Source organism: Canis lupus, chromosome 6, assembly GCF_011100685.1.
Source record: "Canis lupus familiaris isolate Mischka breed German Shepherd chromosome 6, alternate assembly UU_Cfam_GSD_1.0, whole genome shotgun sequence".
Taxonomy (NCBI): Eukaryota; Metazoa; Chordata; class Mammalia; order Carnivora; family Canidae; genus Canis; species Canis lupus.
The window spans coordinates 57,466,763-57,480,327 of record NC_049227.1 but is presented as its reverse complement, the minus strand read 5'-3'; the positions used below and the strand labels follow the sequence as shown (position 1 = coordinate 57,480,327).

General features: G+C 39.6%; 1 protein-coding gene across 1 annotated transcript in view; it reads left to right on the top strand.

Moving 5' to 3' along the window:
- The first annotated feature begins 4,775 nt into the window (after nucleotides 1–4,775).
- The window catches only part of BRDT (bromodomain testis associated), a 58,135-nt gene continuing 49,345 nt past the window's right edge, over nucleotides 4,776–13,565 (top strand). Inside the window, exon 1 of the mRNA XM_038541388.1 lies at nucleotides 4,776–5,061. The gene's annotated coding sequence lies outside the window, so the exon portion shown is untranslated. The remainder of the gene's footprint in view (nucleotides 5,062–13,565) is intronic.

Below are 13,565 nucleotides of genomic sequence, written 5' to 3'. Positions count from 1 at the left end.
ACACAGAGGCAGAGACACAGGCAGTGGGAGAAGCAGGCTCCATGCAGGGAGCCCGATGTGGGACTCGACCCCAGGACTCCAGAATCATGCTCTGGGCTGAAGGCAGGCGCTAAACCACTGAGCCACCCAGGGATCCCTATAAAAAGTTTTAAATCAAATAATTTTACCATTTTAAACATAGTCAAAATCCTTTTTTACCACTAAAAGCATGTAAAAATTTACCTATACATCAATAATCATCTCTCAAAGCACAGTAAAACAATTAAAAGGGAAATAAACCAAAATGAATGGACAAGAATTTCTTCCCCTTTCATGATCTGTGCTCCAGTTTGTCAAAATAAAATTCTTTTGTTGCGTATTTGTTTCTGAGGAGCCTTTGTGTACATCTGTAAAAATTACCTATGTTCAGTAACAATTTAGGAAGTGGCTGAGTTACAATGTGTAATTCTCCAATAGAAATGTATCCTTAGAATGTATTAGGTCAGGACAGTGGGGCCAGAATTCACTAAAATTAACACAAAGCCTCCTAAGAAACAATGAATAAGCAATGAATAGGCAACAGAGGAATTTTGACAAACAGGTTTGTTTTCCTTTGAATTTGTTTTAAATTCTCTAACTAATTTTACTATTATTGTGCTTTCCCTGATTCTGTCAGAGGGGACTTTCCCCCTTTTGAACAATTTATTTTAGTTCTGATCAAAGAACTCAGATGTGGGAAAGATTCACTGGATCAATGAAGCTCTCTTCTTTAATTTCCTAACATGAATTATAATTGCTATAAGTGGCCAGAAGACGAAGTCATTGTTTCATGCATAAATTTTTCCTTTGGTCTCTGCCTTTTCAGTACAATAGAAAATATACATGTCAATTTCCAGCCAATTAATAGGGGTTCAGATCCATAGAATTTTTATAATTTCAATGATATTTGAGAGCTGGTACCCTGTTTAAATTGTTGGACAACCCCAGCAAATATTTAGGAACTCCTTAATCCACTCCAGTACAAGACAGCCTCCTGCATTCAATATAGAGCCATGTCAGAGAACTTCAGGCCTCTTCTCAGGCACAAGTCAGGGTGCCATCTTTTACTTTTTACTTTGGCTAGTAGATTTTTCAACTGAGAAATATATATCCCTTTACATATTTTTCCTCTTTGGTGAAGTGGGTCTTTAGGCATAAATCATTTATTCATTATTAGGCCACTATTAATTGAACACCTGCTCTGTGCCAGATACTCTAATAGGTACTGAGGATAAGGCAGTGAACAAAATAGACAAAAATCCCTTCCCTGAGCTTCCATTCTAGGGAGAGAGAGATAGATTAAACCAATAAACAATTCTGTAATGTATTAGATGGTTATATGTTCTGTGGAGAAAATGATAGGGGAAATGGTTAGGGAGTGTGGGGCTGGCAGTGGTGGTTGGTTGCTCTTTCATTTAAGCGACAAGTTGACAACACAGTTGTGCTTCTTCCTTTAGTCACAGTGAGCTACAGGGCAAAGAGTAGATGTAGACCTAATAGTGGTTATATTTAAAGTTGAATAAGGATTTAATAAAAGTTGTGATCTTGCCAAGCATGAAGTAAGAAGGAAGAGGAGTTGAGAGTGATTGCAAGAAGGGATTATCATGATTGACTTTAGTATGAAAGCTGTAAGAAGGGAAGAGGGGACTGTAGGTGAGGGATAGTGAAAAGGTGGTAGGGTTAATGGGTTACTGATTCCGGTGGAAGTGAAGGATTGCTGGAATCTACAAGTTCCTGATTCTCTTCAGGGATGGGAATTGGAAGCCCCATTGATCCTCCATTTTTATTTTGGAGTGTATGACTCACCAACGCCCCTCTTCAGCCCTGTCGGAACCTAAACTTGGGCAAATGGACACTCCTTCACAATGGGTCTTCTTCTCATAAAGAGCCTGAAAATGCAATCAAGGTCAGACAGGCATCCTTGTTACTCAAGAGGGCTAGGAATTTCTGAGGACTTTCAGATTCAGTTATAGCCCTTTCATAGAGACATTCTCTGTTACTTCCTACTATATCTGATTTATATATTTTATGCTAACAGAAATTCTTTAGGTCACAGAGTTTCAGCATTCAAGATGCAAAATTAACTTTTAGTGTTTTCCAATGTTATTTTATTACTTACAAAATCTTGATTGACAGTTAATGGGACCAAAACTTACAAATAAATCTTTTAAAAAAATTTTATAAATAAATCTTCTTAAGTTGATCAATTAGATTCATATTTTGTGGTAGGATATATAAAATTTATGACTTCTTCCCTCACAGATGGGGTGCATGTTTACTGCCCATCTCTCTTATTTGAAATGATTAAATTAAGATAATTCATTGTTTCCCATACACATTCATTTACATCCAAATTTGGATCTTCTACACATTTAAGTTATATATGAGGAATATATATATAATTATATTCAATGCTATTTCTGAACTAAATGAATTTGATAAATGAAATTACAAGTTTATACCAGTGATAAACAGTATACATTTTATTGTTAACACAATTTAAAAACTCACTTTACTTTTAAAAAAAGAATGGAAAAAAAGGGAAAAAAATAAAAATTAAAATAAAAAAGAATGGACAGGCTGCTAATAAAAATATTGATATCTAAGGCAAGTAAATTAAAGTTCAAATTTTCAATCTATGAAATTGAATAGGGAGAAGCAAGAATGGGAACGATGAGTCATACCTATTTTTTATTTAAGTGTATGTGTTATTTGCTCCAAAGCTTTTTTTCATGCTTTGTCAACAATAGGTAGAAAATGTAGAACCTTGAAGATCACTGCAAGGTCTTTGGTTTTCACTATGGGGGAAATGGGAAGCCAATGAAAAGTTCTGAGTGGAGTGACATGAACTGATTACCAAGATCATTCTGTTGCTTTGTTGAGACTAGTCTGAAGGAAGTCAAAGGGAGAAGCAGAAGAATTGGAGATCAGTCTGTTGCAAAAGACTAGATGAAACGTATATATTGACTTGGACTAGTTTGGATTCTGAACGGGTTTTGAAAATGTAGGCACAAAGACTTGCTAATGAATCAAATCCTTTTAAACTTGATTGGGGCAGCCCCGGTGGCGCAGCGGTTTAGCGCCGCCTGCAGCTCAGGGCGTGATCCTGGAGACCCTGGATCAAGTCCCATGTCGGGCTCCCTGCATGGAGCCTGCTCCTCCCTCTGCCTGTGTCTCTGCCTCTCTCTCTAGCTGTGTCTCTATGAATAAATAAATACAATCTTAAAAAAAAAAAAAAAAAAAAACTTGATTGGCTGCAAGATGTGAGACGGGATAACCAAAATTTTTAGCCAGAGTAACTATAAGACTGGAGTTGCTATGTACCAAGATGGGGAAGACTGGGGGTAGAGCAGTCTAAATAGGGTTGTCAGGAACTCAGGTTTGGACGTAAACGCCAAATTTAAGATGCTTATTAAACTTCCACGTGGAGACATCAAGTGGACAGTTGAATGTATCAATCTGGAGTTTAAGAAATGGGTTCAGGATAGACAAGTAAATTTGGGAGTCAAGAGCAGATAAGCCTTGACACTGTATGAGCTGCTCCTAGGAGTGTTTCAATAGGGAGAAGTTCCAAGGAGTGAGCATCGGATAATTCCAACATTGAAAAGAAGGAATTAGGGATCCCTGGGTGGCGCAGCGGTTTGGCGCCTGCCTTTGGCCCAGGGCGCGATCCTGGAGATCCGGGATCGAATCCCACATCAGGCTCCCGGTGCATGGAGCCTGCTTCTCTCTCTGCCTGTGTCTCTGCCTCTCTCTCTCTCACTGTGTGCCTATCATGAATAAAAATAAAAAAAAATAAAAAAAAAAGATTTTAAAAAAAGAAAAGAAGGAATTAGCAAGAGCTGACTTTTGGATTTAGCAACATCGAGGTAACAAATATATTTTTTAAAGATTTTTTTTTATTTGAGAGAGAGAGGGGGGGGGTCTTCTATGCATTCTAATACATTTCCTAATACACGTCCACAAATAATAAAGATGTAGTCATCAAGACTCAAAATCCTAAATCACTCTCTTCACACAGCTTCTGTGAAAATGCTCGAATGTCATTTTAAACCCAATGAGCTCATGCGGGCTCCAACTCTTAGCTGCTATCTAACACTGAGCATTGACTACGTGCAAGAGATGGGAGCTTTGGGGAGCACTGGAGAAAAGTAAGAAAAGGACAAAAACAACACAAGCCAAAACTCATGAACTACTCCCCCCCCCCCCCCCCCCCATCGCACAGGGCTAATTCATCCATTCATTCATTTATTTAAAAAAAAAAAAAAGATTATTTATTTAAGATAGAGACACAGAGGGCATGAACAGGGGGGTGGGGCAGAGGGAGAAAGAGAAGCAGACCCCCTGCCGAGCAGGGAGCCCGACGTGGGGCTCAATCCCAGGACCCCCGGGGTCATGACATGTCCTGTGCTGAAGATAGACGCTTAACCAACTGAGCCACCCAGGTGCCTCCGGGGCTAATTCATTTATTTGTTTTAATGGTAAACTCCTGGGTGGCGCTCCTACTCCTAACCCCCAGGTCTGCACCGTTCCTGCCGCTCAGTAAAGGCTCAACAGTGGTGCACTCACCCCTCGCAAGACCTTCGAGCCCCAGTCCACGTCGGGCTGCGGAGCCGAGACCTGACGCACCTTGCGGGCATCCCGCTCCACAGCCTGGCCACGTGATGCGCTCCGGCCAATGGGACGGCCGCCCGCCGTCGCCCCGCCCACGCCCCGCCCACGCCCCGCCCCCCGCCGCCCATAAAGCCGCCTGCCGCTGCCCGCCAGCGACTGCCGCCATTAGGACGAGAGCTGGCGGCGACGGACGGGGAGGAGCTGCTGCCTCGCACCGCTTCGCCTTGTGCAAGCTGGCGGGAACGATCGGAGAAGGCCTTTTTCACACGACGTGGCGGAGCCTCTGCGCGGACTGCTGCCCTGGATCCGGGCGCTCCGTGCGACGCTGAGCGGGAAACAACCGTTTTTCCCTCTTCTCCCCTCCCCCATCAGCCCTGAGACCGACGAGGCGGTTGGGGAGGCCGGCCCACTGCGTGCCTTGCTGCCCAGGTGAGCTGCCAGTTGCTCTCCTTTGGCTTACCATCTGCAAGCCTGTTGCCCCAGTGAAACCTTTTAAAATTTTGGGGGCTTTTCTCTTAAATGCTTGAGTTTGGTTTTTTGCTTTTTGGGGGGTTTTTTGTTTTTTTGTTTTTGCAAGGAAGCGGTGGGAAGGAGGAGGTTGGGGCGAGGAGGTGAGGTTCCAGTTATACAACTGCCTACTCCCTAACCTGAAAAACGTTCATGGTCTTTGGGGTTCTCTTGGGTCTAGGATTGGCAGATTGTGTATGTACTGCAACTTGGGGAACGCAGGAGAGAGTAACAGAGCTCTAGCAGTGGCTGGCATTTTTGTTTTTTGGTTTTTTGGAGGGCGGGGGTGGTATCTTCATTTGGGACAGGGAATTTCCCACCCTTGATTGATACATTTGTTTAAGCTCTTGGGCCATGCTTACCCATCTGTTGGGTGCTGCAGAACCTGGGCCTGAACTCAACATAGTGGCTTAGGTTAAGAATTCAGATGAAGTATGTACATGGTGCTTTGGGACCCGTGAGAAGGACCCAGGTGGGTGGAAGGGGGTGAGGGAGGCCTCCAGGTAGAGGTGATAACTGAGCTGGGTCTTGAAAGACAGAAATTGGGTCAGAAGAGTGACGGGAGGAGCTCTGATAAGCAGGAGAAAATTTTCAAAAGCATGGACATGTGTGAGCACAGAGTGGGGTGGAACAGTGAAGAACTGCAAGTTTTTGAGTGTGGCTGGGGCAGTGTTGGGCATTGGAATAGTAGCAACGGAAGTTTAATGAACTAGGCAAGTGGTTTATATATGTGTCTATCATGAACAGCGATTGTAAATTACAAAACAAACCAAAACCTCACCATTATATCAAGTGAGGTGGGAGTAACAAGTGATTGAACAGCAAAAAAAAAAAAAAAAAAATGTGGTTTGGGGGGTAGAAAATAGAAACACCTTATTAAGTATTCAGTAAATGTAAATTTATATTCCAGATTCAGGAATGTGTTGATGGAGTTTTAAAAAAAGAGCAAGGGAAGAACCCTGAGGGATATTATTGGATTAGCAGAAGATGAGATTATGAGGGAGATAACTCACTCTGGATTTCCAATCTGATTCTATTTGTTTTCTTGGCAACCTGTTTCTATCTCTGTCAAAGCAGTAATTGTATGTATCCTGTTGTAATTACCTACTTGTAAGTCTCTATAAAGAGACCTTATCCCCAATTCCTAGTTCAGTGCCTGGCACTATTGTAGGTGCTTTATAAGTATGTAATAAATGAACAAATGGAATTTGGGAAAAAAAGTGGTATCCCGGAAACTAGAGAAGAGTTTCAAGAGAGTCACGATAGTCTGGTAGTAGATGTTGCTGAGAGGTCAAGTAAGATAAGACTCAAAAGAATCCATTTAACAACTAAGTATGGTATTAGCCTTAGTATAAAGGGTACTTTTAGAGGAATGACAGAAAAAGTTGAGTGTGAGGTGGGGCGTAAAGACAATGTCCTTTTTTAGGATGCTCTAGTGTGAGGTACAGAAGAGAGAAGATTGAGGCTACAAGGAGACAATAGGATCAAGAGAAGAATTTTTAAGGAGATTTGAGAAAGTGTATATGGAGGGTAAGCTAGTATAGAAATGCTGACAATATAGGCAAGAGAGATCAAGGTCCTTTGTTACCTAGAGTCCCTGGGAAAAGAGTTTAGACAGGGAGGGTGTCGCATTTTTAGACTGAAGGGAGGGGTAGGTGAGAAGATTGAATCATTGTGAAGAATACACATTTTCTAGAAATTATCTATTTGGCTTTAAATGCAGCCTGATTTTTATTTTGAAGAAACCATTTTCTCCCTTGAATTAGAGACAGCTTATTTGATGATGCAGGATTTGGAATCAGTATTTGAGCTCACACTGGGTGGATTGCTTTTGACCTTTCTGAGCCCTAGAACCATCTGGTGTTCAGAATCCAAACTTTTTTTAAAAAAAAAATTTATTTATTTGAGAAAGAGCACAAGTGAGAGGGAGAGAGGGACAAGCAGATTCCCTGCTGAGCAGGGAGCTTGACACATGACTTGATCCCTGGACCCTGAGATCATGACCTGAGCTGAAACCAGATGCTTAACTGACTGAGCCACCCAGGCATCCCCAGAATCCAAACTCTTTAGTTCTATGCTGTACTGCTTCCCTGCATGTGTAAGATCTATTACTTAAGTTCAACCAGAAGTGCCACCACACAGCAGAATAACTTACTCTCTTCCATTTATTGAAATGATGGGAAAATTTAAAAAAAAAATTCTTAAATGATCTTATTCAAAACCTCAAAAAGGGGCAGCCCTGGTGGCTTAGCGGTTTAGGGCCGCCAGCAGCCCAGGGCGTGATCCTGGAGATACAGGATGGAGTTCCACGTCAAGCTCCCTGCATGGAGCCTGCTTGTGTCTCTGCTTCTCTTTCTCAATAAAAAAAAAAAAAAACCTCAAAATTCACTCTATCTAAAAGAGCCTTCTAGGCTCAAGATATGTTAATTTACATTTTTCTATTTTAATCAGCTCAATTCCTTGAGATTTCAGTAAGCACCTAGGGCAACACAATTTAATACTTGCACTACTAAATTAGTAAAAATTAAATTGTGTAAAGTTTTTTCTTGGCAAACTCAAGAAATTGATTGGTCTTGGTGGTTTTTGAAAGCGTAAAACCTTTGCCAAAGAGATCAGACTCTTCCTAATAGTGTCTTTATGTGCATTGAATTAGAGGTGAACTTGTATGTTTCTTGTAACATTTTTAAAAACATGTTTTAGCTTGTGTGTGCGTTTCAGGAAATTTTTGGTTTGTAAGTATTTGCAAGGATGACTGAAATATTCACAAACACTTCAATGACTTTTCTTAGAAGTTTAAATTTTTACTCTTGTACATTGTTGGTAAGGCTATAAATTAGAATAATCTCTGGACAGCAATTAAACATGTAGCCAGGGACGCGTGGGTGGCTCAGCGGTTGAGCGTCTGCCTTCGGCTCAGAGCGTGATCCTGGAGTCCTGGGGTCGAGTCCCACATTGAGCTCCCTGCATGGAGCCTGCTTCTCCCTCTGCCTCTGCCTCTCTTTCTGTGTGTCTCTCATGAATACATAAATAAATACAATAAAAAAAAATGTAGCCACATTTAAAAGCATTGTCCTAGAAATTTTTTTTTAAGATTTTATTTATTGATTGATGAGAGATACAGAGAAGCAGAGACATAGGCAGAGAGAGAAGCAGACTACCTGCAAGGAGTCCGATGCGGGACTTGATCCCAGACCCCAGGACCAGGCCCTGAGCCGAAGGCAGATGCTCAACTGCTGAGCCACCCAGGCATTCCTGTCCTAGAAATTAATAGAAATATATCCAAAAGGCCAGACCAAATTCAATAAATCAATAAATGTATATATCCAATAGGTATTGGCTATGTATGGAGTTTAGCAAGGTATACAATGTATACAATGATGTATTTATGAGGATATTCATTGCAACATTGTATTTAATATCTATATGTCCACATTCATATGATATACTGGGCAGCCATTAGGAATAGAGGGGGTTGCCCTGGGACAATTTCTAATATGAATTAAGTATAAAAAACACTATTGCTAAAAGGATACACAAGAAATTGCTGGGATTCCTGGGTGGCTCAGCAGTTTAGCACCTGCCTTCAGCCCAGGGTGTGATCCTGGAGTCCTGGGATCAAGTCCCACATCAGGTTCCCTGCATGGAGCCTGCTTCTCCCTCTGCCCACGCCCCCCCCTCTGATGAATAAATAAATAAAATCTTAAAAAAAAATGCTAACAAAATAATTTACTTGCAGTAAAGAGGGGTCCTAGTTGGCTAGGGGACAAGAATGAGAAAGGAGGGGTGCCTGGGTGGCTCAGTCAGTTAAGTGTTAGACTCTTAGTTTCGGCTTAGGTCATGATCTCAGGGCCATTGGATCGAGCCCCATGCAGGCTCCAAGCTGGGCATGGAGCCTGCTTAAGATTCTCTCTCCTTTTCTCTTTCCCTCTGCCTCTCTCCCTCTCTATAAAAGAAAGTCTTCAAAAAAAGAAAAAGGAAACTTTGTTGTATACCATTCATACTACATGGATATTAAAATTCAAGTAAAAGTTTTATTAAGTCTCTATATTATTTACAGATTATTACCTTTATATTGAACTATTGAGTGGGCAAAACAGATTTGATTTTCAGTTAATTTGCTCATGGAACCATAGAATGATATGACATGGTGATGCTAGTTATGTGATTATCTTCATCAAAGTAAACCAGAACTTTTCCTAACCTATTGTACATTGTCTTTGAGCAATTGTAATGGGTGATTATTATATAACACCCATTGAATAATATAGAATTCTTATTGACATTAGATTTCATCTGCCCATGCTATCTGTCTTTGTAGAAATGTGTCCACAGGTAAAAACTTTTGAAAGCAAAAGTAACAATAAAATGACAACTCACCATAAACATTCAAAACAACAGTAGACTTTCACAGAGACAGAATAGGCTATAGGTTATATATATTTGTCTGTATACTTATAATTCCATAGTTTAATCATCTTTGAATATAAGTAAGTGATTTTAGAGAAAACCTTGAAGTAACCAATCCACTTAAATAAATGACAAAGTGTGACACTGTTCAGCTGATTATGACCCACCATTATATCAAATAAGGTGAAAATCTTTTGAAGGGTGTGGCTGAACCATTATGCTGGTATTTTCTGTTTTTTTCTATTAACCTTTTTCAATAATTAAGAACAAGAGTTACAATTAATAAAAGAAAGACTCTGTAGAAAGTAAAATAGTGGCAACTAACACAGAAATTTGCCAAGAATAAAAAGCCAAAAAAAACAACTTTAAAAAAATTTTTTAAATAAGATTACATTGAACAGAAAGACAGTTAGTTACAAAGAATATTTTATAAAGGAAATGATTCCTAGTCCTCTATTGTAAGCTCTCTAGCTAGAATCCAGGACCTCCAGCCAAAGAACACAGGCATACTTCTGAGATCCTTATCAGATTATCAAATATTAACTTTTTTTTGCTTTGCCCAGTGATAATTATCACAGCTCTTACTCATAGTCTATCTACAGCTCTCAAGCACAATGTACTGTAAATTTATTGCTTAAAATTTCTAACCTAAAGAAAAAGATACGAAGAAGACCTATATATCTACCAACAATTGTCAATATTTTGCCAAGTTTGCTTGTGTATATAGGTTTTTCTCCTACACCATTTAACCTATTTTATAGATGTTACTATTGACATCAAATTTGTTGAGCATAGATTTAAACATCTTTTTCTACGTAATCACCATACTATTCTCATACCTTTCAATGTGTTCTCACAACAGTCAAAATGAATAATTTCCTAAATTTTCCTAGTTGTCCAAAAACGTCTTTAATAGCTGATTTCAAACCAAAATATGATCTAGGATGATAAATTGAGTTCAGTTATATCTTAATTCAGAGCAGTTACTCCACATTTTCTTTTATAATCTTTGTATAAAAGGCCATTTGTCTTTTTTCATCTTTTTTTTAAACTTGTTTTAGGTCATTTGTCTTATAGGATATTATATTGTACACTTGTCTGTTTTCTTAAGATTTTGTTTCATTTTCTCAAGCATTGTCCCACATAACTTCTTTGCAGTGATGGCAGTGCTCTATAGCTGCGTTGTCCCATGCAGTAGCCAGTAGACATATAAAGCTATTGAGCATCTGAAATTTGGATGAGTTTTTTTATTTTAGTAATATTAATTTAAACTTAAATAGTTCTATGTGGCTAGAGCTTGTCATATAGGACAGTGAAGACCTAGCCCTTTAATTTCCTGTTACATGTAAGTTAAGTCTAAAAGCTTGTTACATATTTTTGGCCAAAAGCCTTTATAGGTACTGTATATATTGTATTTTGTCTAATCAGGAGACATAGTCTTTTATCCCAATACATGCTGTTTCATTTTATTTTTTTTAAAGATTTTATTTATTTATTTATTTATTTGAGAGAGAAAACACAGGGAGGTGGAGGGACAAGCAGACTATGCACTGAGTGCAGAGCCTGATGTGGGGCTCTATCTCATGACCCAAGAACATAATCAGAGCTGAAATCAAGAATCGGACACTTAACCAACTGAAAATAAAGGCTCCTTTTTATTTCATTTTTTAGAACTTTAAAAAGATTTTATTCATTTATTTGAGAGAGAGAGCACTGGCAGGGGGAGAGGCAAAGGGAAAGAGAGAAGTAGACTCTTCCCCCACCTCCTGCTGAGGAGGGAACCCAACCTAGGGCTCCATCTCAGGACTCTGGGATCATGACCTAAACTGAAGGCAGAGGCTTAACCAACTGAGCCACCCAGGTGCCTCATTTTTTTCTAGATTTAAAAAAATTATTATTTATTAGAGGGAAAGTTAACACAAGTAGGGGGAAATGTAGAGGGAAAGGGAGAAGCAGACTCCCTGCTCAGCAGAGAACCCAATGCGGGGCTTGATCCCAGGACCCTGAGATCATGACATCAGCTGAAGGCAGATGCTTAACTGACTGAGCCACCCAAGTGCCCTTTTAGATTTTATTTTTAAGTAATCTATACCCAATATGAGGCTTGAACCCTCAACCCCAATCAGGAATCACATGCTCCACCAATTAAGCCAGCCAGGCGCCCCCCAATACATGCTATCTTAAGTTTTTACTAGTTAGTATTATCTTATAGGTACTACAAAAATCTAATTTTGGGATTTGACTAATTTTGTGCAGATATTTGATCAAAGTACCAGAAACAAGAAAACAAGGACAAGTGGGGTTTGAAATATAAGGGACATATGAGGAGGTTGTATAAATAGAAAAAGATATATAGGATATAAAGGAGGAGAAAAATTTTATTTTTAAAAAATATTTTATTTATTCATTAGAGGCACAGACAGGCAGAGGGAGAAGCAGGCTCCCTGTGGGGAGCCCGCTGTGGGACTCCATCCAAGGATCATGACCTTAGCCAAAGGCAGACACTCAACCACTGAGCCACCCAGGTGCCCTAGGAGAAGAATTTTAAGAGAGTTGTTAGCCATTTTAAATACTACAGAGAAGTTTGGGAAGGTAATTGAGGAAGACAGTGAGGGCTTTGGAATATTTCAAGATGTTAGTGATCTTTGGAAATGCAGTTTCATAAGGGGGTTGGAGAAACCAGATGGATATATTTTGTACCTACGGCTGGTTGGTTGACTGTTTTCTATGTTAATAAGCATGTAGCAAGAAAGGTGTTTTCTTTAGGTCCTTATTTCTTAAGAGGTGGGGGTGGAGGGAGAGAGAATCTTCCGGAGATTCAATGCTGAGCACAGAGCCTGACATGAGGCTTGATCTTATGACCTGAGATCATGATCTGAGCCAAAATCAAGAGTTGGACACTTAACCTACTGCACCGCCCAGGCACCCCTAAGTCCTTATTTTTTAGAGCAGTTTTAGGTTCACTGCAAAGTTGAAAGATACAGAGATTTCCTATATACCTCCTGACTCCCACATATGCTGCCCTCCCCCTTATCAACATCCTCCACCAGAGTGGTACATTTGTTATAGTAGATGAACCTACAATGATACTATCACCCAAAGACCTTAGTTTGCATTAGAGTTCACTCTTGGTGTTGTACATTCTAAGTGTTTGGGCAAATATATAATGGCATGTATCCATCATCATGAGCTAATACAGGCTTTCCACAAGCCCTAAAAATCCTCTGTTCTCTTTTTATTCTTCCCTGTCCTCAACTCCTGGCAACCACTGACCTTTTTGCTGTCTCCTTAGGTTTGCCTTTTCCAGAATGTCATATAGTTGGAGTCATATAGTATGTAGTCTTTTCAGATTGGCTTCTTTTGCTTATATACATTTAAATCCCTCCATGTCTTTTCATGGCTTGATGGTTTATTTCTTTTTAGCACTGATAATATTCCATTGTCTGGATTGTTCCAGTTTATCCATTCTCCTACTGAAGGACATCTTGGTTGCTTCCAAGTTTTGGCAATTTTTGAATAAAGCTGCTATAAACATCTGTGTGCAGGTTTTTGTGTGGAAAGGTGTTTTTAGGGAAAAAATTTAAGACACTGACTAGAGCATATCCATAGACAGATACCAGCAAAAATTAATTACAAAAAAAGAATTAAGTGCAGAAAATGTAGTCTTAAGAAGAGCAGGAAATAAAATTATGTATTTTATGATCTTTATGTAGAGGAAAGGCTTCCTAAACCTAATAAAAGAAGAAACAATAATGGAAATAAAGGAATAATTAATGAAATAGTAGGATTCTGGAAAAGGGGACAGAAGATCTTCATGGAAAAGAGATGAGGCACTTATGAAATACAGATTCTGGAAAAGGGGACAGAAGATCTTCATGGAAAAGAGATGAGGCACTTATGAAATACAGAAAAGGAAATAAGCTAAGGAAAGTTAATTTTTAAAGGGTCTCTTGTAAATTGAGATCCTCTTACATTCTGGGAAGGAGGGAGGGGTGGTTGAGAGACTGTAAACAAGTAGA